The 26,409-nt window shown below is 40.7% G+C and overlaps 1 protein-coding gene across 23 annotated transcripts in view; it reads left to right on the top strand.

Annotated features, from left to right (window-relative positions):
* The window catches only part of KIAA1217 (KIAA1217 ortholog), a 324,087-nt gene that overhangs the window by 159,368 nt on the left and 138,310 nt on the right, over window positions 1-26,409 (top strand). The window contains exon 2 of one of the 23 annotated variants that reach the window (XM_089906411.1): window positions 3,304-3,435. The exons of the other annotated variants lie outside the window; for them this stretch is intronic. The gene's annotated coding sequence lies outside the window, so the exon portion shown is untranslated. The remainder of the gene's footprint in view (window positions 1-3,303; window positions 3,436-26,409) is intronic. 23 annotated transcript variants of the gene reach the window in all.

Genomic DNA, 26,409 nt, shown 5'->3' with positions numbered 1-26,409 from the left:
CATAATTTGACAAAATTCAGAAGCTTTTTCTGCTTCTATTGAGATGATCATATGGTTTTTATTCTTCAGTTTGTTAGTATGGTGTATCACATTCATTGATTTGCGTATATTGAAGAATCCTTCCATCCCTGGGATAAATCCCACTTAATCATGGTGTATGAGCCTTTTCATGTGTTGTTGGATTCTGTTTGCTAGTATTTTTTGAGGATTTTTGCATCTATATTCATCAGTGATATTGAATTTTCTCTTTTTGTAGTAGCTTTGCCTGGTTTTGGTATCAGGGTGATGGTGGCCTCGTAGAATGAGTTTGGGAGTGTTCATTCCACTGCAATTTTTTTTCCTTTTTTTTTTTTTTTTTTTTGCGGTACGCGGGCCTCTCACTGTTGTGGCCTCTCCCATTGCGGAGCACAGGCTCCTGACGTGCAGGCTCAGTGGCTATGGCTCACAGGCCCAGCCGCTCCACGACATGTGGGATCTTCCTGGACCGGGGCACGAACCCGTGTCCCCTGCATCAGCAGGTGGACTCTCAACCACTGCGCCACCAGAGAAGCCCCATTCCTCTGCAATTTTTTTGGAAGAGTTTGAGAAGGATGGGTGTTAGCTCTTCGCTAAATGTTTGATAGAATTCACCTGTGAAGCCATCTGATCCTAGACTTTTGTTTGTTGGAAGATTTTTAATCACAGTATCAATTTCATTATTTGTGACTGGTCTGTTCATATTTTCTATTCCTCCTGGTTCAGTCTTGGAAGGTTATTCCTTTCTAAGAATTTGTCCATTTCTTCCAAGTTGTCCATTTTATTGGCACAGGGTTAATTGTAGTAGTCTCTTATGATGCTTTGTATTTCTGGGCTGTCCATTGTAACTTCTCCTTTTTCATTTCTAATTTTACTGATTTGAGTCCTCTCTTTTTCTTGATGAGTCTGGCTAAAGGTTTATCAATTTTGTTTATCTTCTCAAAGAACCAGCTTTTAGTTTTATTGATCTTTGTTTCTATTTTGCTTATTTCTGCTCTGATCTTTATGATTTCGTTTCTTCTACTAACTGGGTTTTTTGTTTGTTTGTTATTCTTTCTCTAGTTCCTTTAGGTGTAAGGTTAGATCGTTTATTTGAGATTTTTCTTGTTTCTTGAGGTACGATTGTACTGATATAAAGTCCCCCACTATTATTGTGTTATTGTCGATTTCCTCTTTTATAGCTGTTAGCATTTATCTTATGTATTGAGGTGCTCCTATGTTGGGTGCATATATATTTATAATTGTTTTATCTTCTTCTTGGATTGATCCCTTGATCATTATGTAGTGTCCTTCCTTGTCTCTTGTAACATTCTTTATTTTAAAGTCTTTTTATCTGGTATGAGTATAGCTACTCGAGCTTTCTTTTGATTTACATTTGCATGGAATATCTTTTTCCATCCCCTTACTTTCAGTCTGTATGTGTCCCTAGGTCTGAAGTGGGTCTCTTGTAGACAGCATATATATGGGCCTTATTTTTGTATCCATTCAGCGAGCCTGTGTCTTTTGGTTGGAGCATTTAATCTATTTACATTTAAGGTAGTTATCAATATGTATGTTCCTATTACCATTTTCTTAATTGTTTTGGGTTTGTTATTGTAAGTCCTTTGCTTCTCTTGTGTTTCCTGCATAGAAAAGTTCCTTTAGTATTTGTTGTAGAACTGGTTTGGTGGTGCTAAATTCTCTTAGCTTTTGCTCATCTGTAAAGCTTTTGATTTCTCCATTGAATCTGAATGAGATCCTTGGCGGGTAGAGTAATCTCCGTTGTACGTTCTTCCCTTTCATCACTTTAAGTATATCATGCCACTCCCTTCTGGCTTGTAGGGTTGCTGATGAGAAATCAGCTGTTAACCTTATGGGAGTTCCCTTGTATGTGATTTGTCATTTTTCCCTTGTTGCTGTTAATAATTTTTCTTTGTCTTTAATTTTTGTCAGTTTGATTACTATGTGTCTCAGCATGTTTCTCCTTGGGTTTATCCTGCCTGGGACTCTCTGCACTTCCTGGACTTGGGTGGCTATTTCCTTTCCCATGTTAGGGAAGTTTTCGACGATAATCTCTTCAAACATTTTCTCAGGTCCCTTCTAGCCCTCTTCTCCTTCTGGGACCCCTATAACGCAAATCTTGGTGTGTTTAATGTCCCAGGGGTCTCCTAGGCTGTCTTCATTTCTTTTCGCTCTTCTTTCTTTATTCTGTTCTGCGGCAGTGAATTCCACCATTCTGTCTTCCAGATCACTTATCCGTCCTTCTCCCTCAGTTATTCTGCTACTGATTCCTTCTAGTGTATTCTTCCCTTCAGTTATTGTATTGTTCATCTCTGTTTGTTTGTTCTTCAATTCTTCTAGGTGTTTGTTAAACATTTCTTGTGTCTTCTTGATCTTTGCCTCCATCCTTTTGCCAAGGTCCTGCATCATGTTCACTATCATTATTCTGAATTCTTTTTCTGGAAGGTTGCCTATCTCCACTTCATTTAGTTGTTTTTCTGGGGTTTTATCTTGTTCCTTCATCTGGTACATAGTCCTCTGCCTTTTCATTTTGTCTATCTTTCTGTGAATGTGGTTTTCATTCCATAGGCTGCAGAATTGTAATTCTTCTTGCTTCTGCTGTCTGCCCTCTCTTCTTTTATCTTAATCCACAGAATTTTAGGATCTCCCTCCCACGTCCTGTTGATCTTGTGTTTAGTTAAAATGGTCATAGTTGGTTCATCATGGGTTATTGCATTAATTTTGATTTTTAAAATTGTCTCATTAAAATATTATTTTATCTTGGTTATTGAGTTCGGTGGGGAGGAGCCTTCAATTTTGCACCTGAGGAGAGTACCTCACTCTCCTCACCCCAGTAGCTGCCTGTGTGTCACCCCAGGGACTTCACATCTCATGGGGTGACCTCCAGCCACAGAGCCCAGAAGAGGCAGAGTTGGGAAAGCCCAGCTCCCAGGCTTCGCTTCTGCACATACGCAGTGTGTCACTGGAGCCGTTCCCCAGCTCTGGGAGTCACGTCTGGACCAATCCTCCAACCACTCCTCCTCCCTGGAGGGGATGCAACCTTGCTCTCACTCTAGGCAGCCTGTGCCTGGAGATAAACCTGCCAGCTTAATCATTTTTCCACTTGGATAATCCCTCCTTTCTACTACTTTGGCATAGTAGAAAGCGAGGAGCCGGGGGAGGCTGGGCTTGGTGCATTGCACAGAGGCTTTTAGAAGCCATGCAAGAGAGAGAAGGTTTAGCCCTAAGCTGCTGTTTAGGACAGAGAAGTTAGACATCGCTGGTGTCTATATAATATTCTTTCTCCAGTGCTGTCCTGGATGCAAGATGTGAGCTTCTCATTCTGGCACTTCAGGCAGGACCAAATGACAGCAAAACCCAGAAATCTTTTCTGATGCTGAGGACCAACTAGTCACTCTTGGAGATTGACAAAGCAGAAAGGTAAAGAAAGAATTTGATCAGCGGCTCTGATTTATAACGTGACCGGGTTCCAAAAATCTATCACCTCTAAATCTTCACTTGTACAGAGTGGTGGGGCCCCTATGCCCTCCACCCATCCAGAGACCAAATGAAATTCTTCTCAGTGGAATTTATGCCATTTCTGCTTACCTCTCTCTCTTCAGTGAAAAGAGAGACCATTAGGAGAAAGGAAGTCTACAAAAGAAAGTAAAATCAGTTTTGCAGTAGATTTGAGTCTTAGAAATAATTTCCGTGAAAAATTGTCCCGCTGATATTAGGTCTGGGTCTTAATGATGGAGTCGTTTCCTTTTAATCATTGCTGTCTTATAAATGTCTGTCTGGAATGCAACCACGGGCAGGGGCTGCTGTCTGGCTTCTTTGTGGTCGGCCTCGGGGGAAAGGGTAGCCACAAGATGTTCCCACCCTTCTGTGTACCCTCAGGAATTTGAAAATAAAACTCATGTGAAAACAAGAACAGCAACTTCCTTCTCCCTGCAGCCACATGCCTTGGTTGACCGTATCCTGAATGGTTAGCTTTGGAAAAGGCACCTCCCTTACCAGCCCAGCAGCCAGAGGTGCTGCCATTTCTGTAACAAATTACCTGTTAAACACTCAGACCCAACAAGCAAGAATGATTTTAAAAGGCTCGGGAGGATTTTAGACTAATTGAGGGAGAACTTGCCCAACGTGTGTCACTTCTCCGTGGCTGTTCTTTTATTTCAAGGTGGTAACAGTGATGGTGACCATTTGCTGGTGGGGGCATTTAAGGAACAGAAGGTTCTCTGTTGTCAGAATCGCCCCTCCTGTGCAGAAGAGTGGGTAAGAGGTTAGAGAAAAAGATGGAGGAAACGTCCATCTGTAAAGCGGAAAACCAAGAAGGTTTATGGGCAAAGACTGTGAGCCTCGTATTAGATTGAGAGTGAAGAGGTATCCGTAGGATAGTTTAAAAAAGAAATGAATTTCAGACAAATGGAAAGATAAGTATTGCTCTATAGAGTAAGTGAAGCACTTACGGAATTTGTTTTCCTAAGTGCCAGTAGTGATTGACATGTAATATTATAAAAACTAAAATTTACAGAAGAGAGTTTGATTGCAGGTCAGTAGCTTTGGGGCACATTCCTGACCTTTTTAAGGTGCAATCAAAGAAAAGGTCAGAGGATCGTCTCTAGCTTGGGAACTCAGTGAACAGGGTGGGAGGATTTGGTGACCGGCTGGCGTGGTCCACTCCAATCTCCTTCTGGCGTGCCTCCCTTTACTTTGGAGCCTGGAAGGCAGACCCATTCTGGAATAGAAGATGCGCTGGGTTCTGGAAGTAGGGACCAAGGCATTTGTGGAGGCTTTGGGTTTTCTTTAGCATCGTTTGCTGAGAGGTCACTCGCTTGATAGGGTTGAAAGTCAGGGCACCAGGCATCCATTTTTCTCCTCCTGGGGGCACAGGTGTGGTCTGGTTTTCAGCAGGACCAGCTGCTTCCTGACTTCCAAAGTGGAGTCACAGTGGTCCAGGGCTGTGGCCGTGGACCGGAAGCTTCCTCCCCATCCAACGGGTTCTGCAGCGTCCCAGTTCTCCAGTGAACATTCAGCTCCGTGATTCCACAAGCCGTTTAATAAATCTGTCTGGGGTTTTTTTGTTTGTTTGTTTTTTTGCTTAAAGCTGGAGTTTGTTCAGTTCTCTGCAACTGAACTCTGACAGATGCATGGGGTCTGATTTGCTGTTTTTGTAGAAGTTGTAGTGCCTGCCCCTTCTTCACGTTCTAGAAAATATGGCAAGTAGTGGTAGATCCAGACTGATGACTTTTAGAGACTTGGCAGTGAACTGGAGAATGAACTGGAGGTGTGGTTTCCCAACTGTGTTCCTCAGAGCTCTGGAGTTTTGTGGAGTTTTCTCTACTCTGAATGTTGTACTTTCATAAAAGATTTCATTTGGCAAATGAGCTATGCTGAACTGCTAACACCCACACAGTAAAAAACATTAAGTAGACCAAGGGGCGTTGGAGAATAAGGAAAGAGAGAAGTTATGAAGAAATTTCCTTTCGATAACAGGAGTCCTCGAGGACTTCTATTTGGCTATATCGGGTGAGTCAAAAAGATTGTCTCTTAGGTTTTTTGCACTTGATATCACGAATGTGCTGAAAGGTAATTTTTTAAAAAAGTGAATCAATCTTTAAGCTAAGGGAGAAAAAATGGATTTGGGACAGGGAATTAACCACTGAAAAGAATATTTCAAGAATTCCTCTGGTATAGCAAAACATGTTTTTGTGATAGAAGTAATCACCCCCCAATTTTCCTTTACAAGCTTGGATTTTCATATATGAGGTTTTCTGAAAGAAGGGAGTACTCATCCAAGTTTACCCACTTGGCTCTTAAATTCACCCATATGAAAGAATGTTCTTGCAAAAGATTGTGTAGAGTCATGATTTGTTTGTACTTACTTTAAAAAATAAAGTTAGTCAGATGTCTTTCGAAATCCCTTGCTATTAACATTCCTGGGTTGAAACTTTAGAACAGATTACTCAGACTTTGAGGAAATGATGTAGTTAATGTGGTACCTACAGAGTTCCGTGCCCTTTACCGACATCTCAAGGATTGCTTTGCAGACAGGGTGCAGGTAGGGAAAGCATCAATGAAGGTGAATAGAAGGTTTGGTGGAATCTAAGGGTCGGAGCCCTCCCCAAGCCACCATTAATTTACAGGGTCTGCCGTCTGTTGGCTGAGTACCAGTGAAAAGACTTGCAGAAGACTCGGGGTGTACTGTTTCTGTTCCCTCCTTTACAACTGGGGTGTTGCTAAACCTGGACCACAGGTCACCTTTTTGTAAACTTAACAGCAAACATTTCTAAACTGCAGGTGGAGCTATAGGGCTAAATAGCTGGAAAGGTGACTTCGGTTTCCTAAGCTATTTCAGAAAATCAATCTGCCTATAAGCCAGTGTGAAATATTTCTCTCTCTCTGTCACAGCCATGAAACCCCATTCAAACCCAGAGACCTAGATAATGTTTATGCTTTTTTTCCTGATGTTAAAATACCCTTATTCAAAAAAGAACTCTTCATCAAGTTTCATAAGACAACAGAAGAAAGCAAGGCAAGTTTTATCTGTATAAGGTATAAATATACTTCTCTACATCCAAAATAGATTTGATTTGGCTTAAAACAGTAATAGTGTATAAGAACCATTAAAACAAGAATTAATACAAGTAGCAGTTGGGCATTATATGTGTGCCAGGAAAATTAGGTTAAGAATAATTGCTGTGATTGCAACCGAGACAAAAAAAGAAGATGAAAGGAGAAACGTGTAATGAGCTCCATGAATTTCATGATTTAAGAAGAGGTTTAATGCAGGGGACACGGGTTCGTGCCCCGGTCCGGGAGGATCCCACGTGCCGCGGGGCGGCTGGGCCCGTGAGCCATGGCCGCTGAGCCTGCGCGTCCGGAGCCTGTGCTCCGCAACGGGAGAGGCCACAACAGTGAGAGGCCCGCGTACCGCAAAAAAAGAAGAGGTTTATAGCAGCCCATTTAGAACATTATAGTCCAAGAACCCCTGTATCTTAATGCTGTTGACATCATATTATGTAATAGACAGTTATATTTAACAGTTGTTTTATGGAAAGTTTCTTTGTCTAAAACTTCAAAATCCAAGGACATAGTATGAAACTATCTTTTTAGAGGTTATGTCTTTTGGACTCTGTAGGTTTCTAGTGATCTAATCTGATACATGGAAAGAGTTCATACAGTCTTGATAATTCACCTGGCCCCCCAGGTGATTGGCCCTTGGCTATTAATCATCTCATCAGGGTGGGTAACTTCAGATAGAGAGGAATATTTGAGAAGCATGTCATGGCTGAAGGCTTGAAAGGAAAAAGAGAGTTGAAGAAGAAATCTCTCCCGGAATTCCAAATTCCTGATAATACCAACTGTTACTCTGTACTCTCTCCAGGGATGAGGTTGAAAGTATCTGGATTGAGATGATGTACTCTGATATACTCCGCTACAGTTTGGTTGGAACAAGAGATGAGACATTGAACTACTTTTGGGGGAAAAATTTTCATTTACCAGTTGCTGTTGTTTTCCTTTGCCTCAAAAACTCTACCTAAAATCTGTCGACTATGCCTTGCTATTTTTTCTGGTAAGTGCAAAATTCATTGCACCCTTAAGAGTTTCTTGCCAAGTTAGTTTGTTTTTTCAAAGCTGACTTTAAGACATAATCCTTTACATGCATCTAATTCTATAAGAGTTCGCACACATTTTTTGCACCTGCTTTTTAAAGATGATTCTATGAACTGCTAAAAATAATATTAAGATGCAAGCCAGCTTTATGTCATATACCCAAGTAAGATTCCATCCTTGGTGCCCTCATCCTAAACGTGGCCTCCAGAGAGCTGCCTGCTGACATCTGGAAACTGAGATTTGTGGCAGCTTCTTCTATTTCAGGCAGAGTGTAAGAACAGAGGGAACTTCACATCTGTGTTGTTAGAGGGTAGATGTATATCTTCTTAGGCAAAGGAATTGGTGATTTTCCATCGAATTTCTCAAGTAAGCTCAGTGACAGGGGATTGCAGCTAAGTGGCTTTGGGTCTGGAGATGAGGTCCTATCCACCTCACCTATCTGCATGAGGTCCAGTCTCCATTCCAGAAGCTGCTTTCGAGCACGACAGTAGGTGAGTGCCAAGGCACCACTACAATGGTCTTTAGTTTCTTATCAGTTTGAGCCACTCTCTGAGGGGCTGTTATTGGCCAAACTGTATCTTCCCCTATTCCACCACCTCCAAGTTTGTATGTTGAAGTCCTAACCCCTAGTACCTCAGAATGTGACTGTCTTAGGAGAAAGGCCTTTAAAAAGGTAATTAAGTTAGAATGAGGTCACAAGGGTGGGCCCTCATCCGATAGGACTGGTGTCCTTATAAGAAGAGAAGGTTAGGACACAGGCAGGTGCAGAGGGAAGGCCATGTGAGGACACAGGGGGAAGACTGCCATCTGTGAACCAAGGAGAGAAGCCTCCGAAGAAACCATTCCTGCTGACACCTTGGTCTCAGACTTCTAGCCTTCAGAACAGTGAGAGAATAGATTTCTGTTGTGAAGCCCCCCAGTCTGTGGAGCTTTGTTATGGCGGCCCCAGCACACTAACACAGAGACTCAGGACACTCTTTTCCTCCTACTTCCTTTCTCATATGAGGGGACAGTCAGGTTTATGGCAGTTGTCACAAACTTAAAGTATTTCTTTCTTCAAGACAGTAAAATTAGATTCGTCAAGGTTTCTGTTTATTTTAAGTTGAGTTTTATTCTGTCCTCTTCAACTTGGTTTCTTAGCATTGCAAGGGAAAATCTTAAACTCCTGGGACAGATTCATCTTCCATGACTACTTTTCTGTCTGACGTCTCCCCAGCCCCATCCTCAGATTTAGCAAATGAAAGTTGCTTCACATCTAAGTGACTTAACTGGATTCCAGCAAGAAAAGCTCCGAATGTCATCATGCCGAGTTTGAGGTCTCAGGAGTTTGGTGATGTCATTAACAATGATACTCCCACCAACTTTCCACTTTCAGAATTTTTCTAGGGTGTTAATTGGCTTTCAGACGTCTCTGGCTAAATGTCTCCCAGTAATATTAAAACTAAACATGATAAAAATAAATCCTTCATTTGTTTTCCTCCACAAGTTTTGCCCATTTCTCAAATTTTTTTCTCCATTCATGTATTTATGCATTTATTAAGAATCTGTTCAGTTCCTGGCACTGTTAAAGGTGTCATGGTGAGTTATTTAAAAAATATATGAAATCTGGTTCTTGTATTCAAGGAATTTTCAGTAAACTAAAGACACATGGTAACCATGTAAGGTCTTTAAAATTACATAAATCAAAGAGTACACAGATGAAGAAGCTGTGCATACACCCAGCCATACTGGCCTCTTGGCTGTGCCACATCAGGAATAGACCCATGCTGCTCTCTCTGTCTGGATTCAGCCCCCATTCACAGGCCACCATGTCTGCACGGCCCCTCCTCACTTCATTCAGAGCTAAGCTCAGATGGCCTCATCAGAGAGCCCTCCCCTGAGTAAGATGGGACCCACCCTGCCAATCCTTTTTGCATCCTTTCTCATGACACATCATTTGGGACAGTGGTTCTCAAATTTTAGCCGAGATATTATTAAAACACAGACGTCTGGCTCTGCTTATCGCATTTATGGTTCAGTGGACCTGGGGTGAGACCCAAGAATTTGCAGCTCTAGCTAGTTCCTAGGTGATGCTGGCGCTTCTGCTCAGGGGATCACTGATTCAGGGTAATATTGTGCCCTAGGAAAGATTTTAACGTGTCATTACAATGTAGCACCACATGAGGGCGCTTTAATCGGTTCACAGTAGGGGATGGAAAGTAGTCCTCCTACTTTGGCAGGAAAACGTGGAGGCCTTAAATATCTGGCCTTGTCCACGTCATTGAACTAGAGTATTTAATTCCAGCCCACGTGACTGGCAGGACCCTCACAAGAAGTATGGGGATACACATCCTCCTGCAGCAAGCCGTGGAGCCAACCTGCTAAGCTAGGACTGTCTTGTCTTCTGCTCTGTGCAGTTCCTGGTTTTGATCCCTATTTGATCGGTGAACTACCTTTATCTTGCACCTCATCACCCAGCTTGACACACTTGGAAATGTCGGTAGAGCCAACAGTGGAAAGGTAGCTGAACTCTTCACAGGACTTCATGCCTCTCTCTACCATGTCCCCGTTTCCTCAGTTCAGGTGTTCCCCCCACCAGCGTCCTGCCCTCGTCTGCCCAGGGGAACCCTGGCCCCAGTCATGGTCAGTTAACACCCAGGTATTGGTACTGCTTGTTGTACTGACAAGGCAGAGGCAGATGGACGAGGCCAGGGCTGAAGACTTTCCTGGAGGAGGGAGTTCCCTTGGTTTTGCATGATTCTAGAGCAGCGTTCTTTCATGTGCTTTCATTTGCCTTCATAAAAAGAGTCAAGTAATATAGGAACCTTTTTAAGAGGAAAAGAGTTCAATTTAACATATTAATTGAGTCCATTTTAAATACCTGCAATACACATGGTGCTGTATTAGGTAGGAAGAAAGGAAATCATTCTTTTGACAAACACTGACTGAGTTCCTACTAAGACAGCCCTGGGTGCAATCAACAAAAGAGTCACAACCCTCTGATCTTCTAGAGCTTCTATTCTGTTGGGAGAGGTGGAGGATAAACAAATAAAATAGGGAATAGATGGTATAAAGACTAAGGAGAAAAATAAAATAGGGGCAGGGGTATAGGGAGTGCTGAAGAGATGAAGGTGTTAGAGTTGTCATTCTGAAAAGGATGGACAGGGAGAGCATCACTGAGAAAGTGGAATGTGAGCCATGATCCAGAGCACGTGAAGATGTGAGCCGCACAGATGTCTGGGGGAGGAGAATTCCAGGCAGAGGGATCAGCCAGTGCAAAGACTTTGAGCAAGGGCACACCAAGAGCATTCAGGGAACAGCAAGGAGACCACTGTGATTGGAGTCACTCTGTAACAGAGGAGTAGGGAATGAGGTTGGAGAAGCCCCGGGAGCCGAACAGTATAGGGCTTTGACAACGGCAAAGGCTTGGGCTACGCTGTCCTCATCGTGATGGGAATGGCTATATTGCAGAATTGTGAGCAGTGGCATCGCTCCCATTTTAGAGGTTGTATTGTGGCTGCTGGGTGTGGAATAGACTAAAAGGGGCCTGGGCACATGTTGCGAAGACCAGTTAGGAGTCTTGGCATAATGTGGGGAGATGAGAAGGTTAGCAGTGGAAGCAGTAAGAATTTGGATTCTGTAGGTGTTCTGAAATTAGAGTAAGAAGGATCCCTGCCATGCAGGGGGTCTAACGAAGGAGGCTTACATATAAGAAATCACCACAGCAGCTAATACTTACTGAGCACTGACTCTATGCCAGATACGCGAATCTAACACACGGTACAGCAAAGCCAGGATCTGAACCCTGGCAGTCTGTCTGCAGAGCCCACATGCTAAACCACTATACTGAAAAGAGAAAGCAAGAAGAAGGCAGACAACGGTGGGATAATATCTTCAAAAGCCTGGGGAAAATATCACTTTGAATGAATATTTCTTTAACCGGCAAAATTATTACTTAAGGGTGAGGGCAAAAAGAAGACATTTTCAGGTAAATGGATTAAGAGTATTTAGCATTCACAGGCTCTGGCTGAAAGAACTAGTAGCATATGTATTTCACACAAAAATCCTCAACAAAATATTAGCAAATCAGATCCAAAAATGTATTAAAAAAATACATCACCACTGAGTGGGATTTATTCCAGGTATGCAAGGCTGGTTCAGTGTTTGAAATACAATCAGTGTAATCTGCCATATCAACAGGCTAAAGAAGAAAAAATCATATGATTATATCAATTGGCACATAAAAAGCATTTGAAAAAAACAACACCCATACCTGATTTTTTAAAAACTCCTAGCAAACTAGGAATGGAGGGGAACTTTCTCACATCATAAAGAGCATCTACAAAAAAAACCCTACTGCTAACATCATACTTAATAACGAGAGACTGAAAGCTTTCCCTCGAAGTTTGGGAACATGGCAGGAATGTCCAGCCTCACCACTCTTATTCAACATAATTCGGGAAGTTCTAGCCAGCTCAGCAGACAAGAAAAAGGAATAAAAAGTATGCCATTTGGAAAAGAAAATATAAAACTCTCTGTTTCCAAGTGATGTTATCTACATAGAAAATCCCAGAGAATGTACCAAAACAACAACGACAACAACCCTCTTGGAGAATAAGTGAGTTCAGCAAGGTCACAGGATCCAGGATTAACATACAAACTCAATTGCATTTCTGTATGCTAACAGCAAACACCTGGAAGCTAAAAAACAAAAGGCATAAGAGCATTCACAATTGCTCTGAAGAAAATTAAATATTAAGTATAAATCTAACAAAACATGGATAGGATCCGTATGCTGAAAATTACAATATGCTGAGGAAAGTAATCAAAGACCTAATAAGTGAAGAAACACTGTTTTCATCGATTGGAAGCCTCAGCAAAGTAAAGATGTCTGTTTTCCCCAAATTGATCTATAGGATTAAAACAATTCCTATTAAAATCACAGCAAGATTTTTTTTTTGAAACATACACAAGCTTATTCTGAAATTTATATAAAAAGGCAAAGGAGCCTTTTATAGAATATTTAGAATAGCTAAGACAATTTTGAAAAAGAATAGAACGCGAGAACTCAATCTACCTGATTTCAAGCCTTACCATAGAGCTATAGAAATCAAGACTGTACCATATCAGCAGGGGGGTAGACACATAGATCAAGGAAACAGAATAGAGAACCCAGAAATACACCCATAAAATTATGCTGAACTGATTTTTGACAAAATTGCAAAAGCAATTCAATGAAAGAAAGACGGCTTTTTCAACAAGTCATACCGGATTGATTGGACATCCACAGGCAGAAAAGAGAACTTTAACCTAATTCTCACACTAGTACAAAAATTAACTCAAAATAGATCATGGATTTTATTTATTTATTTATTTTTGCGCTACGCGGGCCTCTCAGTGTTGTGGCCTCTCCCGTTGCGGAGCACAGGCTCCGGACGCGCAGGCTCAGCGGCCATGGCTCACGGGCCCAGCCGCTCCACGGCATGTGGGATCTTCCCGGACCGGGGCACGAGCCCGTGTCCCCTGCATCGGCAGGCGGACTCTCAACCGCTGCGCCACCAGGGAAGCCCTAGATCATGGACTTTAATGTAAAATGTAAAACTATAAAAACCTTTAGAAAAAGATAAGAGATGTTATTCTGGACTTGGAGCTTTGTGAAGAGTTCTTAGACGTGACACCGAAAGCACAATCCATAAAAAGAAAAGCTGATAAAATAGACCTTCTCCAAAGAAGGGTCCAAAAACATGGACCCTGTTAAAATGAAAATATAAGCTACAATCTGGGAGGAAAATATTTGTAGTCATGTAACTGACAAAGGACTAATATTTAAAATATACAAAGATCTCAAACTCAACAGTAAAAAATCAAACAATCCAATTAGAAAATGGACAAAATACGGTAAGAGACATTTCAACTGGAAAGGATGTATGGATAGTAAATAAGGACATGGAAATATGTTCATCATTAGCTTTTTGGGAGGTGCATATTTAAATATAGTGCAGAGACATCACTACACATATGTCAGAGTGGTTGAAATTTAAAATAATGATAACACCAAGTGTTAACAAGGATGCAGATAAACTGGGTCACTCATACATTGCTGGTGGGAATGTAAAATGGTACAGTCACTCTGGAAAACAGTTTTACAGTTTCGTTTAAAACTAAAAATGGGGGCTTCCCTGGTGGCGCAGTGGTTGAGAGTCCGCCTGCCGATGTAGGGGACGTGGGTTCGTGCCCCGGTCTGGGAAGATCCCACGTGCCGCGGAGCGGCTGGGCCCGTGAGCCATGGCCGCTGAGCCTGCGCGTCTGGAGCCTGTGCTCCGCAATGGGAAAGGCCACAGCAGTGAGAGGCCCGCGTACCGCAAAAAAAAAAAAAAAAAAACTAAAAATGGACTTATAGTATGACTCAGCATTTACAGTATTTGGCTTTTATCTCAGGAAAATGAATACTTATATTCACCAAGAAACTCGTACATGGATGTTAACAGCAGCTTTGTTTGTAATACCAACAGCTGGAAACTATGCAAATGTCCTTCAGTGGGCAAATAGTAAGTAAAATGCAGTACCTCCATACCTTGGAATACTGCTGCCATAAAAAGGGAAAAACTGTTGATTCTTGCAACATCTTGGATGTACCTGAAGGGGATTATTCAGTGTCTGTGGGGGGGGGGGGGGAAGCACCAATTTCTAAAGGTACTATTCCATTTACTTAAAACACTATTTAAATAAAATTATACAAATGGGGAACAAATTAGTAGTTGCCAGGGGTTAAGGGGTTTCTACACAGGGGTAGCATGAGGGGGACTTGTTACGATGATACAATTACGTATTGTGATTGGGGTAGTAGTCACACAGTTAATTTTCATAGAATTACACACACATGTAAATCTGAGTAAGCTCTGTGGGTGGTCCCAATGCCAACGGCCTGGTTTTGTTATTATACAAGAGGTCATCATTGGTGGAAGCAGGGGAAGGGTGCGTGGGACCTCCCTGTATATTTCTTTCCAACTTTCTGTGAATCTGTAATTATTTCAAAATAAAAAAATGAAAAAAAATTTACTAAGAAGCATAATAAACCTAGGAGGAAGAAGCAGAGTATGTGAAGCGATGGTGAGAAAAATAAATTGGTAGTCGTGTTTTCCAGAAAACTGTAAATAAGTGTCAATCCCAATGAATTCTTTAAGGGAGTTAAAAGCAGAATAAAATAAAAATACCAGAGAGAAGCAAGGTCAGAACAGAGAGCGTGATCAGAGTAAACGCATTCTGAAAGCTTCTTATTACCTAAGAGGACAGAAAACCAAATATTTGAAGTGTCTTTATGATGAAAAGGTAGGACAGCATCTAAACCAACAATGCTATTTTAATTCATACTAAAATCACTTACTGAGTATCTGCTGTATGTCTGGAAACCTACTAACGTCACTAATTCTTATCATAATTTTGAAAGAAGGTCGTTTTATCCCCTTTTCATTGATGAAGCAGAGCCTAAATGGGGGTGAATGACATATACGGAAGGTCATAGCAGGAAGTGGCAAAGCCAGGATTTGAACCCTGGGCTCTCTGATGCGTAAGCCTTTGTTCTTATAACTCCACTATGCCCTCCTGGGCATGATGAATATTGAAATAAGTTAATTTTCTAAAGAGAATGCTTGCAGCGTTTTGAAGGTGAAATATTTTGACTTCTTATGGAATGAAATATGAATCATCTCTAAATTATGGGAAAAACAGAAAGCTTTCAAACTATGGGCAAAAACTTACTGCAAAATAGAAAGCTTTCAGGACTTCCCTGGTGGCACAGTGGTTAAGAATCTGCCTGCCAATGTAGGGGACATGGGTTCAACCCCCGGTCCGGGAAGATCCCACACGCCACGGAGCAACTAAGCCCGTGCGCCACAACTACTGAGCCCACGTGCCACAGCTACTGAAGAGCCCATGTGCCTAGAGCCCGTGCTCCGTAACAAGAGAAACCACCGCAATGGGAAGCCCACTCACCGCAACAAAGAGTAGCCCCCGCTCGCCACAACTAGAGAAAGCCCGTGTGCAGCAACGAAGACCCAACACAGCCAGAAGGAAGGAAGGGAGGGAGGGAGGGAGGAAGGAAGGAAGGAAGGAAGGAAGGGAGGAAGGGAGGGAGGAAGGAAGGAAAGAAAGAAAGAAATGTATTAAAAAAATATTTCTCCCCCCCAAAAAATATAGAAAACTTTCATGTCTTCCCTTCTCCTTTGTCAGTGCTAAACAGTCCTTGTGAAGCTGGGTATCTCAGGAGCCCATACTTCAACTAGTTGTGTTACCTGGAAGAATAAAGAGCATCAATTAACATTCGAATTTAATGTTTTCTCAGTAAAGCTATGAGCATAGAAATATAATTTTTAAATCTTATCCTGTGTGGATGAGATAAAGGTGATTTTTTAAATTTAATTTAACTTTTAATTGAAATATAGTTGATTTACAATGTTGTGTTAATGCTGTACAGCAAAGTGACTCAGTTCTACATATGTATACCTTATTTTTCATATTCTTTTCCATTATGGTTTATCAGAAGATATTGAATATAGTTCCCTGTGCTGTACAGTAGGACCTTGCTGCTTATTCATTCTATATATACCAATTTTCATCTGTTAATCCCAAACTCCCAATCCATCCCTCTCCCTCCCCACTCCCTCTTGGCAAGCACCAGTCTCTTCTCTATGTCCATTCTGTTTCTGTTTCATAGATAGGTTCATTTGTGTCATATTTTAGGTTCCGTAAGTGACATCATACGGTATTTGTCTTTCTCTTTCTGACTTAACTTCACTTAGTATGATAATCTCTAGGTCCATCCATGTTGCTGCAAATGGCATTATTTCATTCTTTTTTATGGCTGAGTAGTATTCCATTGTATATATGTACCACATCTTCTTTATCCATTCATCTGTTGATGGGCATTTAGGTTGTTTCCGTGTCTTGGTTATTGTGAATAGTGCTGCTATGAACATAGCAGTGCATGTATCTTTTTGAATTATAGTTTTGTCTGGATATATGCCCAGGAGTGGGATTGCTGGATCATATGGCAGTTCTAATTTTAGTTTCCTGAGGAACCTCAATACTGTTTTCCATAGTGGCTGTACTAACTTAACATTCCTACCAACAGTGTAGGAGGGTTCCCTTTTCTAGGAGGTGGTATTTTGAAGATCAAAGAAAACCACACGTCTATCGAACTATTGGTTAATTTCCCATTTGTAAATCTTCTTTCTGTTTCTCCTGATGCTAAAATAATCTTGAAGCCCAAGTATTCTAAGATACACTTTCACGCACACACATATTCACAGAGCATGTGGTGAGAACACGCACACATGCACGAGCACGCATACAGACACACACACAGGCTGATAATGGGTTCTTAGGAAAGAGGTGTTACAGCTTAGTTTCTCCTGTTTGTTGACAGGTGTGAATAAAAGAAACCTGAAGATTCATCTTTGATCTGGCAAACTTTTTCTCCTTCTTTTAGTCTGGAGTAAATGGCTAAATAAAGCTCTCCATTTTATAGGACTGAAAAGAAGGAGTACTTTGATCTTACTTGAAACATTGTTCAGCAGAAGCTTCTATTTACTGGCTCATAAAAGATTTTATGCCTCATCTGTTGTACTTCGGATGACTCTAGCAAATGTACTGGGAAAAGATTTGAAATGTGTTGCTTCCTGAAGTTAGAATTATAATCAGGTGTATTATTGAACCATCCAACTTTCCTTAATGTGTACAGCTTTCTGCACTGGCAGGAAGTCTTGAAGTTAAACTCAAAGAGAACATTAAGCAAAATGTAGCCTTAGACTCTGAAAACATGGATGATCACCCACCTCTTTGTGCACAGACTTCAGAATGTGTGTGCCCAGCTCTTCCACAACAGTTTTATCTGATGAAATAACAGAAACACCTGTCACGGGCTGAGCTCACCACCATCTATGAAAACATCAGGAACATTCTGATCCCAGCTCTGTTATGGAACAACTCAGAGACCTTGGCCAAATCTTGACCCACTTCTCAGGAGATCTCAGAAAGATTGGCACTAGAGAGATGGTTATGAAAAGCATAAAAATTTCCAGAAATTCTTATTGATAATTTTAAAAAGGGACCATTGGCTTATGTTGTGCCCTTGATAAAGGGCACTCTTTCAACAAGGCAAAAACAAAAGCAAAGTACCAGAAAGAAAGAATTCCCCAAAAGACAGGCAGCCATGGCCCTAGTGCTCTGATTCTTCATGTCCAGCCCCGTTTTGGAGTCAGTGCTTTTCCAAAGGGTCACCTTCAGTGCAGTCTTAACAGCACTCACCATTCACATGGCCATGGTCATGAAGAGTGACCAGGGAGCTCTGCCTTACCCAAGTGGACCTGTGAAAAGTGGCTCCACTAACAATTGGTTTATCTTTTTTTGTCTTTTAATTGTTTTTCTTTAGATCTTTATTATTTATTTTTGGCTGCGTTGGGTCTTTGTTGCTGAGTGCGGGCTTTCTCTAGTCATGGTGAGTGGGGCCTACTCTTCATTGCGGTGCGCGGGCTTCTCATTGTGGTGGCTTCTCTTGTTGCGGAGCACAGGCTCTAGGGCTTCAGTAGTTGTGGCAGGCGGGCTTAGTTGCTCGGCAGCATGTGAGATCTTCCCGGACCAGGGCTCGAACCCGTGTCCCCTGCATTGGCAGGTGCATTCTTAACCACTGCACCACCAGGGAAGTCCCTGTTTATCTTTTTCTTAACAAAAGGTAAAAAGGTATTTCTGAAATTTTTGTTTGAGACTCTTAATTTTTTAATGAATGGCCATTAAAATATTTTTTCTCAATTTTTTGATTCAATAAGGTTCACCTGGTCAACATAGTTATTAATTCCCTTATACATTAACCTTGAGAAGTCAGATAGCATATACTTAAAGCACAGACTCTGAAGCCAGGTTGCTCGGGCTCACAACCCAGCTCCATCATCTACCACTATGTGATGCTGGTCAAATTACCTCACTGCTCTTTGCCTCAATTTCCTCATCCATAAATGGGAATACAAGTAGAACCTACTTCACAGTGTTGCTGTAAGGAGCAAATTAGTTTATGTTAATTGCTCAGTGTGATGCCTGAACCATAGTAAGTACTACATAGTTGGGAAGGTTATTAAGTATCAATATTTCTTAAAACCACTGTGGGCAGGGCTTCCCTGGTGGCGCAGTGGTTGACAGTCCGCCTGCCGATGCAGGGGACACGGGTTCATGCCCCGGTCCGGGAAGATCCCACATGCCGCGGAGCGGCTGGGCCCGTGAGCCGTGGCCGCTGAGCCTGCGTGTCCAGAGCCTGTGCTCTGCAGCGGGAGAGGCCACAGCAGTGAGAGGCCCGCGTACCGCAAAAAAAAAAAAAACAACCAACACTGTGGGCAGATAAATCGTGAGCTATCAGCTCACCTTCAGAATGTACCTGGAACCTGACCACTTTTTCCCTCCTCTGCCCCTAGTCCACCACCACTTCTTGCTGGGCCAATTGCAGTAGCCTCCTAACTGGTTCTCCTGCTTTCATTCTTGCCACCAACAATCTCCATAGAGCAACCTGAGTGGTCATCCCAACCCCTGAGTCACATCACATCACTCCTCTGCTCCATGTGCTTCATGACCCATCATCTGTTCAAAGTACTGGCCATCCACCATCTGGATGAGTTCAGGTTTCTCCACCATCTGGCATCATCTTACGCTACCCTGTTCTCGTCTCTCTGCTCCAATTACTGACATCTTGGTAGTTCCTTTTTTTTTTTTTTTTTTAACATCTTTATTGGAGTATAATTGCTTTACAATGGTGTGTTGGTTTCTGCTTCATAACAAAGTGAATCAGCTATACATATACATATGTCCCCATATCTCCTCCCTCTTGCGTCTCCCTCCCACCCTCCCTATCCCACCCCTCTAGGTGGTCACAAAGCACTAAGCTGATCTCCCTGTGCTATGCGGCTGCTTCCAACTAGCTATTTTATGTTTCGTAGTATGTATAAGTCCATACCACTCTCTCACTTCGTCCCAGCTTACCCTTCCCCCTCCCCATGTCGTCAAGTCCAGTCTCTACGTCTGTGTCTTTATTCCTGTCCTGCCCCTAGGTTCTTCATAACCTCTTTTTTTGTTTTTTTTTAGATTCCTTATATATGTGTTAGCATATGGTATTTGTTTTTCTTTTTCTGACGTACTTCACTCTGTCTGACAGACTCTAGGTCTATACACCTCATTACAAATAGCTCAATTTCGTTTCTTTTTATGGCTGAGTAATATTCCATTGTATATATGTGCCACATCTTCTTTATCCATTCATCCGATGATGGACACTTAGGTTGTTTCCATCTCTGGGCTATTGTAAATAGAGCTGCAATGAACATTGTGGTACATGACTCTTTTTGAATTATGGTTTTCTCAGGGTATATGCCCAGTAGTGGGATTGCTGGGTCATATGGTAGTTCTATTTGTAGTTTTTTAAGGAACCTCCATACTGTTCTCCATAGTGGCTGTACCAATTCACATTCCCACCAACAGTGCAGGAGGGTTCCCTTTTCTCCACACCCTCTCCAGCATTTATTGTTTGTAGATTTTTTGATGATGGCCGTACTGACCATCATCAGTACAGTGTGAGGTGATACCTCATTGTAGTTTTGATTTGCATTTCTCTAATGACTAGTGATGTTGAGCAACCTTTCGTGTGTTTGTGGCCATCTGTATGTCTTCTTTGGAGAAATGTCGATTTAGGTCTTCTGCCCATTTTTGGATTGGGTTGTTTGTTTTTATGATATTGAGCTGCATGAGCTGCTTGTAAATTTTGGAGATTACTCCTTTGTCAGTTGCTTCGTTTGCAAATATTTTCTCCCATTCTGAGGGTTGTCTTTTCATCTTGTTTATGGTCTCCTTTGCTGTGCAAAAGCTTTTAATTTTCATTAGGTCCCATTTGTTTATTTTGGTTTTTATTTCCATTTCTCTAGGAGGTGGGTCAAAAAGGATCTCGCTGTGATTTATGTCATGGAGTGTTCTGCCTATGTTTTCCTCTGAGAGTTTTATAGTGTCTGACCTTACATTTAGGTCTTTAATCCACTTTGAGTTTATTTGTGTGTATGGTGTTAGGGAGTGTTCTAATTTAATTCTTTTACATGTAGCTGTCCAGTTTTCCCAGCACCACTTATTGAAGAGGCTGTCTTTTCTCCATTGTATATTCTTGCCTCCTTTATCAAAAATAAGGTGACCATATGAGCGTGGGCTTATCTCTGGGCTTTCTATCCTGTTCCAGTGATCTGTATTTCTGTTTCTGTGCCATTACCATACTGTCTTGATTACTGTAGCTTTGTAGTATAGTCTGAAGTCAGAGAGTCTGATTCCTCCAGCTCTGTTTTTCTTTGTCAAGATTGCTTTGACTATTCGGAGTCTTTTGTGTTTCCATACAAATTGTGAATTTTTTTGTTCTAATTCTGTGAAAAATGCCACTGGTAGTTTGATAGGGATTGCACTGAATCTGTACATTGCTTTGGGTAGTATAGTCATTTTCACAATGTTGATTCTTCCAATCCAAGAACATGATATATCTCTCCATCTGTTTGTATCATCTTTAATTTCCTTCATCAGTGTCTTATACTTTTCTGCCTACAGATCTTTTGTCTCCTTAGGTAGGTTTATTCCTAGGTATCTTTTTCTTTTTGTTGCACTGGTAAATGGGAGTGTTTCCTTAATTTGTCTTTCAGATTTTCCATCATTAGTATATAGGAATGCAAGAGATTTCTGTGCATTAATTTTGTATGCTGCTACTTTACCAAATTCATTGATTAGCTCCAGTAGTTTTCTGGTAGAGTATTTAGGATTCTTTATGTATAGTACCATGTCATCTGCAAACAGTGAAAGCTTTACTTCTTCTTTTCCAATTTGGATTCCTTTTATTTCTTTTTCTTCTCTGATTGCTGTGGCTGAAACTTCCAAAACTATGTTGAGTAATAGTGGTGAGAGTAGGCAACCTTGTCTTGTTCCTGATCTTAGTGGAAATGGTTTCAGTTTTTCACCATTGAGAACGACGTTGGCTGTGGGTTTGTCATATATGGCCTTTATTATGTTGAGGTAAGTTCCCTCTATGCCTACTTTCAGGAGGGTTTTTATCATAAATCGGTGTTGAATTTTGTCAAAAGCTTTTTCTGCATCTATTGAGTTGATCATATGGTTTTTCTCCTTCAATTTGTTAATATGGTGTATCACATTCATTGATTTTCGTATATTGAAGAATCCTTGCATTCCTGGGATAAACCCCACTTGATCATGGTGTATGATCCTTTTAATGTGCTGTTGCATTCTGTTTGCTAGTATTTTGTTGAGGATTTTTGCATCTATATTCATCAGTGACATTAGCCTGTAGTTTTCTTTCTTTGTGACATCTTTGTCTGGTTTTGGTATCAGGGTGATGCTGGTCTCATAGAATTAGTTTGAGAGTGTTCCTCCCTCTGCTATATCTTGGAAGAGTTTGAGAAGGATAGGCGTTAGCTCTTCTCTAAATGTTTGGTAGAATTGGCCTGCAAAGCCATCTGGTCCTGGGCTTTTGTTTGTTGGAAGATTTTTGATCACAGTCTCAATTTCAGTGCTTGTGATTTGTCTGTTTATATTTTCTATTTCTTCCTGGTTCAGTCTTGCAAGGTTGTGCTTTTCTACGAATTTGTCCATTTCTTCCAGGTTGTCCATTTTATTGGCATATAGTTGCTTGTAGTAATCTCTCATGATCCTTTGTATTTCTGCAGTGTCAGTTGTTACTTCTCCTTTTTCATTTCTAATTCTATTGATTTGAGTCTTCTCTCTTTTTTTCTTGGTGAGTCTGGCTAATGGTTTATCAATTTTGTTTATCTTCTCAAAGAACCAGCTTTTGCTTTTATTAATCTTTGCAATTGTTTCCTTCATTTCTTTTTCATTTATTTCTGATCTGATCTTCATGATTTCTTTCCTTCTGCTAACTTTGGGGGTTTTTTGTTCTTCTTTCTCTAACTGCTTTAGGTGTAAGGTTACATTGTTTATTTGAGATGTTTCTTGTTTCTTGAGGTAGGATTGTATTGCTATAATCTTCCCTCTTAAATCTGCTTTTGCTGCATCCCCTAGGTTTTGGGTCGTCATGTTTTCATTGTCATTTTTTTCTAGGTGTTTTTTTATTTCCTCTTTGATTTCTTCAGTGATCACTTCGTTATTAAGTAGTGTATTGTTTAGCTTCCATGTGTTTGTATTTTTTACAGATTTTTTCCTGTAATTGATATCTAGTCTCATAGTGTTGTGGTCAAAAAGGATACTCGATACGATCTCAGTTTTCTTAGATTTACCAAGGCTTGATTTGTGACCCAACATGTGATCTATCCTGGAGAATGTTCCATGAGCACTTGAGAAGAAAGTGTATTCTGTTGTTTTTGGATGGAATGTCCTATAAATATCAATGAAGTCCATCTTTTTTAATGTATCATTTAAAGCTTGTGTTTCCTTATTTATTTTCATTTTGGATGATCTGTCCATTGGTGAAAATGGATTGTGAAAGTCCCCTACTATGATTGTGTTACTGTCGATTTCCCCTTTTATGGCTGTTAGCATTTGCCTTATGTATTGAGGTGCTCCTATGTTGGGTCCATAAATATTTACAGTTGTTATATCTTCTTCTTGGATTGATCCCTTGATCATTATGTAGTGTCCTTCTTTGTCTCTTGTAATGGTCTTTATTTTAAAGGCTATTTTGTCTGATATGAGAATTGCTACTCCAGCTTTCTTTTGCTTTCCATTTGCATGGAATTTCTTTTTCCATCTCCTCACTTTCAGTCTGTATATGTCCCTAGGTCTGAAGTGGGTCTCTTGTAGATAGCATATATACGGGTCTTGTTTTTGTATCCATTCAGCCAGTCTGTGTCTTTTGGTGGGAGCATTTAATCCATTTACATTTAAGGTAATTATCGATGTATGTTCCTATTACCATTTTCTTAATTGTTTTGGGTTTGCTATTGTAGGTCTTTCCCCTCTCTTGTGTTTCCTGCCTAGGGAATTGTAAAGCTGGTTTTGTGGTGCTGAATTCTCTTAGCTTTTGCTCGTCTGTAAATTTTTTAATATCTCTGTCGAATCTGAATGAGATCCTTGCTGGGTAGAGTAATGTTGGTTGTAGATTTTCCCCTTTCATCACTTTAAATATGTCATGCCACTCCCTTCTGGCTTGCAGAGTTTCTGCTGAAAGATCAGCTGTTAACCTTATGGGGATTCCCTTGTATGTTATTTGTTGTTTTTCCCTTGCTGCTTTTAATATTTTTTCTTTGTGTTTAATTTTTGATAGTTTGATTAATATGTGTCTTGGCATGTTTCTCCGTAGATTTATCCTGTGTGGGGCTCTCTGCACTTCCTGGACTTGATTATGTATTTCCTTTCCCATATTAGGGAAGTTTTCAACTATAATCTCTTCAAATATTTTCTCAGTCCCTTTTTATTTCTCTTCTTCTTCTGGGATCCATATAAATCGAATGTTGGTGAGTTTAATGTTGTCCCAGAGGTCTCTGAGACTGTCCTCAATTCTTTTCATTCTTTTTTCTTTATTCTGTTCTGCAGTGGTTATTTCCACTATTTTATCTTCCAGGTCACTTATCCGTTCTTCTGCCTCAGTTATTCTGCTATTGATTACTTCTAGAGAATTTTTCTTTTCATTTATTGTGTTGTTCATCATTGTTTGTTTGTTCTTTAGTTTTTCTTCATCCTTGTTAAACGGTTCTTGTATTTTCTCCATTCCTACTTCCAGGATTTTGGATCATCTTTACTATCATTATTCTGAATTCTTTTTCAGGTAGACTGCCTATTTCCTCTTCATTTGTTTGGTCCAGTAGGTTTTTACCTTGCTCCTTCATCTACTGTGTGTTTCTCTGTCTTATTTTGCTTAACTTACTCTGTTTGGGGTCTCCTTTTCACAGGCTGCAGGTTCATAGTTCCTGTTGTTTTTGGTGTCTGCCACCAGTGACTAAGGTTTTGGTAGTTCCTTTAACAGCCTAGCTTATTGCTACCCAAGGCTTTATATTTTCTGAAATGTTCTTCGACTAGACATCTGTGACAAAGGTGGCTTCTTCATTCAATCTTTATTTACATGTCATCCTACGTGAAGTGTGTTCTTGGCCACAGTTTCTGAAATACCATTTCCTTTGCTCTTAGGTTTACCCTTACCTGCTTTATTTTCCTTTAGTGAACTACAGATCTTCTCTGGTTTATGATGGGCTTATGTCCTGATAAACCCATAATAACTGCAAAATAACATAAGTTGAGAATGGGTTTAATACACCTAGCCTACCGAACACTGTAGCTTAGCCTAGCTTACGTTACACGTACTCAAAACACTTACATTAGCCTACAGGTGGGCAAAATCATCTAACACCAAGCCTGTTTTATAATACAGTGTTGAATAACTCATGTAATTTATTGGATACTGTACTGAAAGTGAAAAACAGAATGGGTGTCTGGTACTGAACGGTTGTAAGTGTCTTGGTCGTTCACCCTGGTGATCACATGGCAGACAGGCACCTGCAGCTCTGCGTCTGTGCAGCATCACGAGGGACTATCTACCGCATATCAGTAGCCCAGGAAAAGGTCAGAATTCAAAATCTGAAGTACGGTTTCTACTGAATGCATATTACTTTCACACCACCATAAAGTCAAAAAATCGTAAGTCAAACCATTTTAATTTGGGGACCGTTTGTAATTACCGCCTGACGTGGTATATGCTCGTGTGTGTAGTAGCACATCCCTGACTCTCCCCAACTCGCGTAAAGGATCCAAGAGAGCAAATGTCTTGTTTCGTTTGCTGCTCTTTTACAAGCTCCTAATATGGTGCCTACGTATAGTTAGATGCTTAGTAAGTACGTGTTGAATGAATTAACGAACTGGCGTAGATAATGTAGTTGTTTATATTTGAAAACACTTTTACATACACTATTTTATTTGATTCCCCGAAGTAGGAGTCAACAGGGGGGCAAATTTCTTTTCTTGCACGTTACACCTATATACACTGGGTCTGATCCCAAAATGATTTCCATAGTGACAGAAAGCAGATCAGTGGTTGCTCAGGGGATGACGAGGATCACAAAGGGGATGAGGGAATATTTGGAAGCAATCAGGTATTCATTATCCTCGTTGTGGTGATAGTTTCATGGGTATATGCATATATCAGAACTTTCCAAGTTTGTACATTTTAAATACGTACAATTTATTGTATGTTATTTCCCCTCAATAAAGCTGTTTTGCAAAAAAACACATTAGATAACTTTCAAGATCATGCAACATTTTAATGGCAAAGTTTGGAGCCACATCGGCAGTGTCCTTGGGTCTTTATTAACAGTAACAATTTACAATTTTGTTTACATATTCCTCCACGTTGAAAAGGGGACTTTGATTTTAAAGTTTGGAGATGTTCTCCATCACTTACGCTTCATCCCTTAAATTAAGTGAAAATCAAAGAGCCAAAAGTAATTGGATAGTATTTGAAGAATTGCAAGTTTATAGAATTTTCAGATGAGCAAGTTAGAGAATTAAATGATTGGACCGAGGTCACCTAGAACAGCAGGTTTGGCACAGGAATTAGAAACTGGATAACCCCGAATTTTGTTTCTCAGCATAAAAGCCACATTTCTCTTCCTTCCATTCTTTATTGACAAATTGTAATGTTTTTCCCCCAAAGTACCGAAAATATCTGTTTCTCAAAGTCCTTTGAGTGTGTTTTCTTTTCCTCTTTTGTGAATGAGGCGTTCTAAATGCCTTCTGGCATGTACAAGACTCACTGCGAAGCTCTTTTTTTTTAAATTTACTATTTAAGAGAGGGAC

The sequence above is a fragment of the Delphinapterus leucas genome, chromosome 2, assembly GCF_059928025.1.
Source record: "Delphinapterus leucas isolate spDelLeu-1000000601 "Yukka" chromosome 2, BTC_Dleu_Yukka2, whole genome shotgun sequence".
In the NCBI taxonomy this organism is placed as follows: domain Eukaryota; kingdom Metazoa; phylum Chordata; class Mammalia; order Artiodactyla; family Monodontidae; genus Delphinapterus; species Delphinapterus leucas.
Note: the sequence above shows the minus strand (reverse complement) of the source record. Positions and strands in the feature narration are given on the sequence as shown.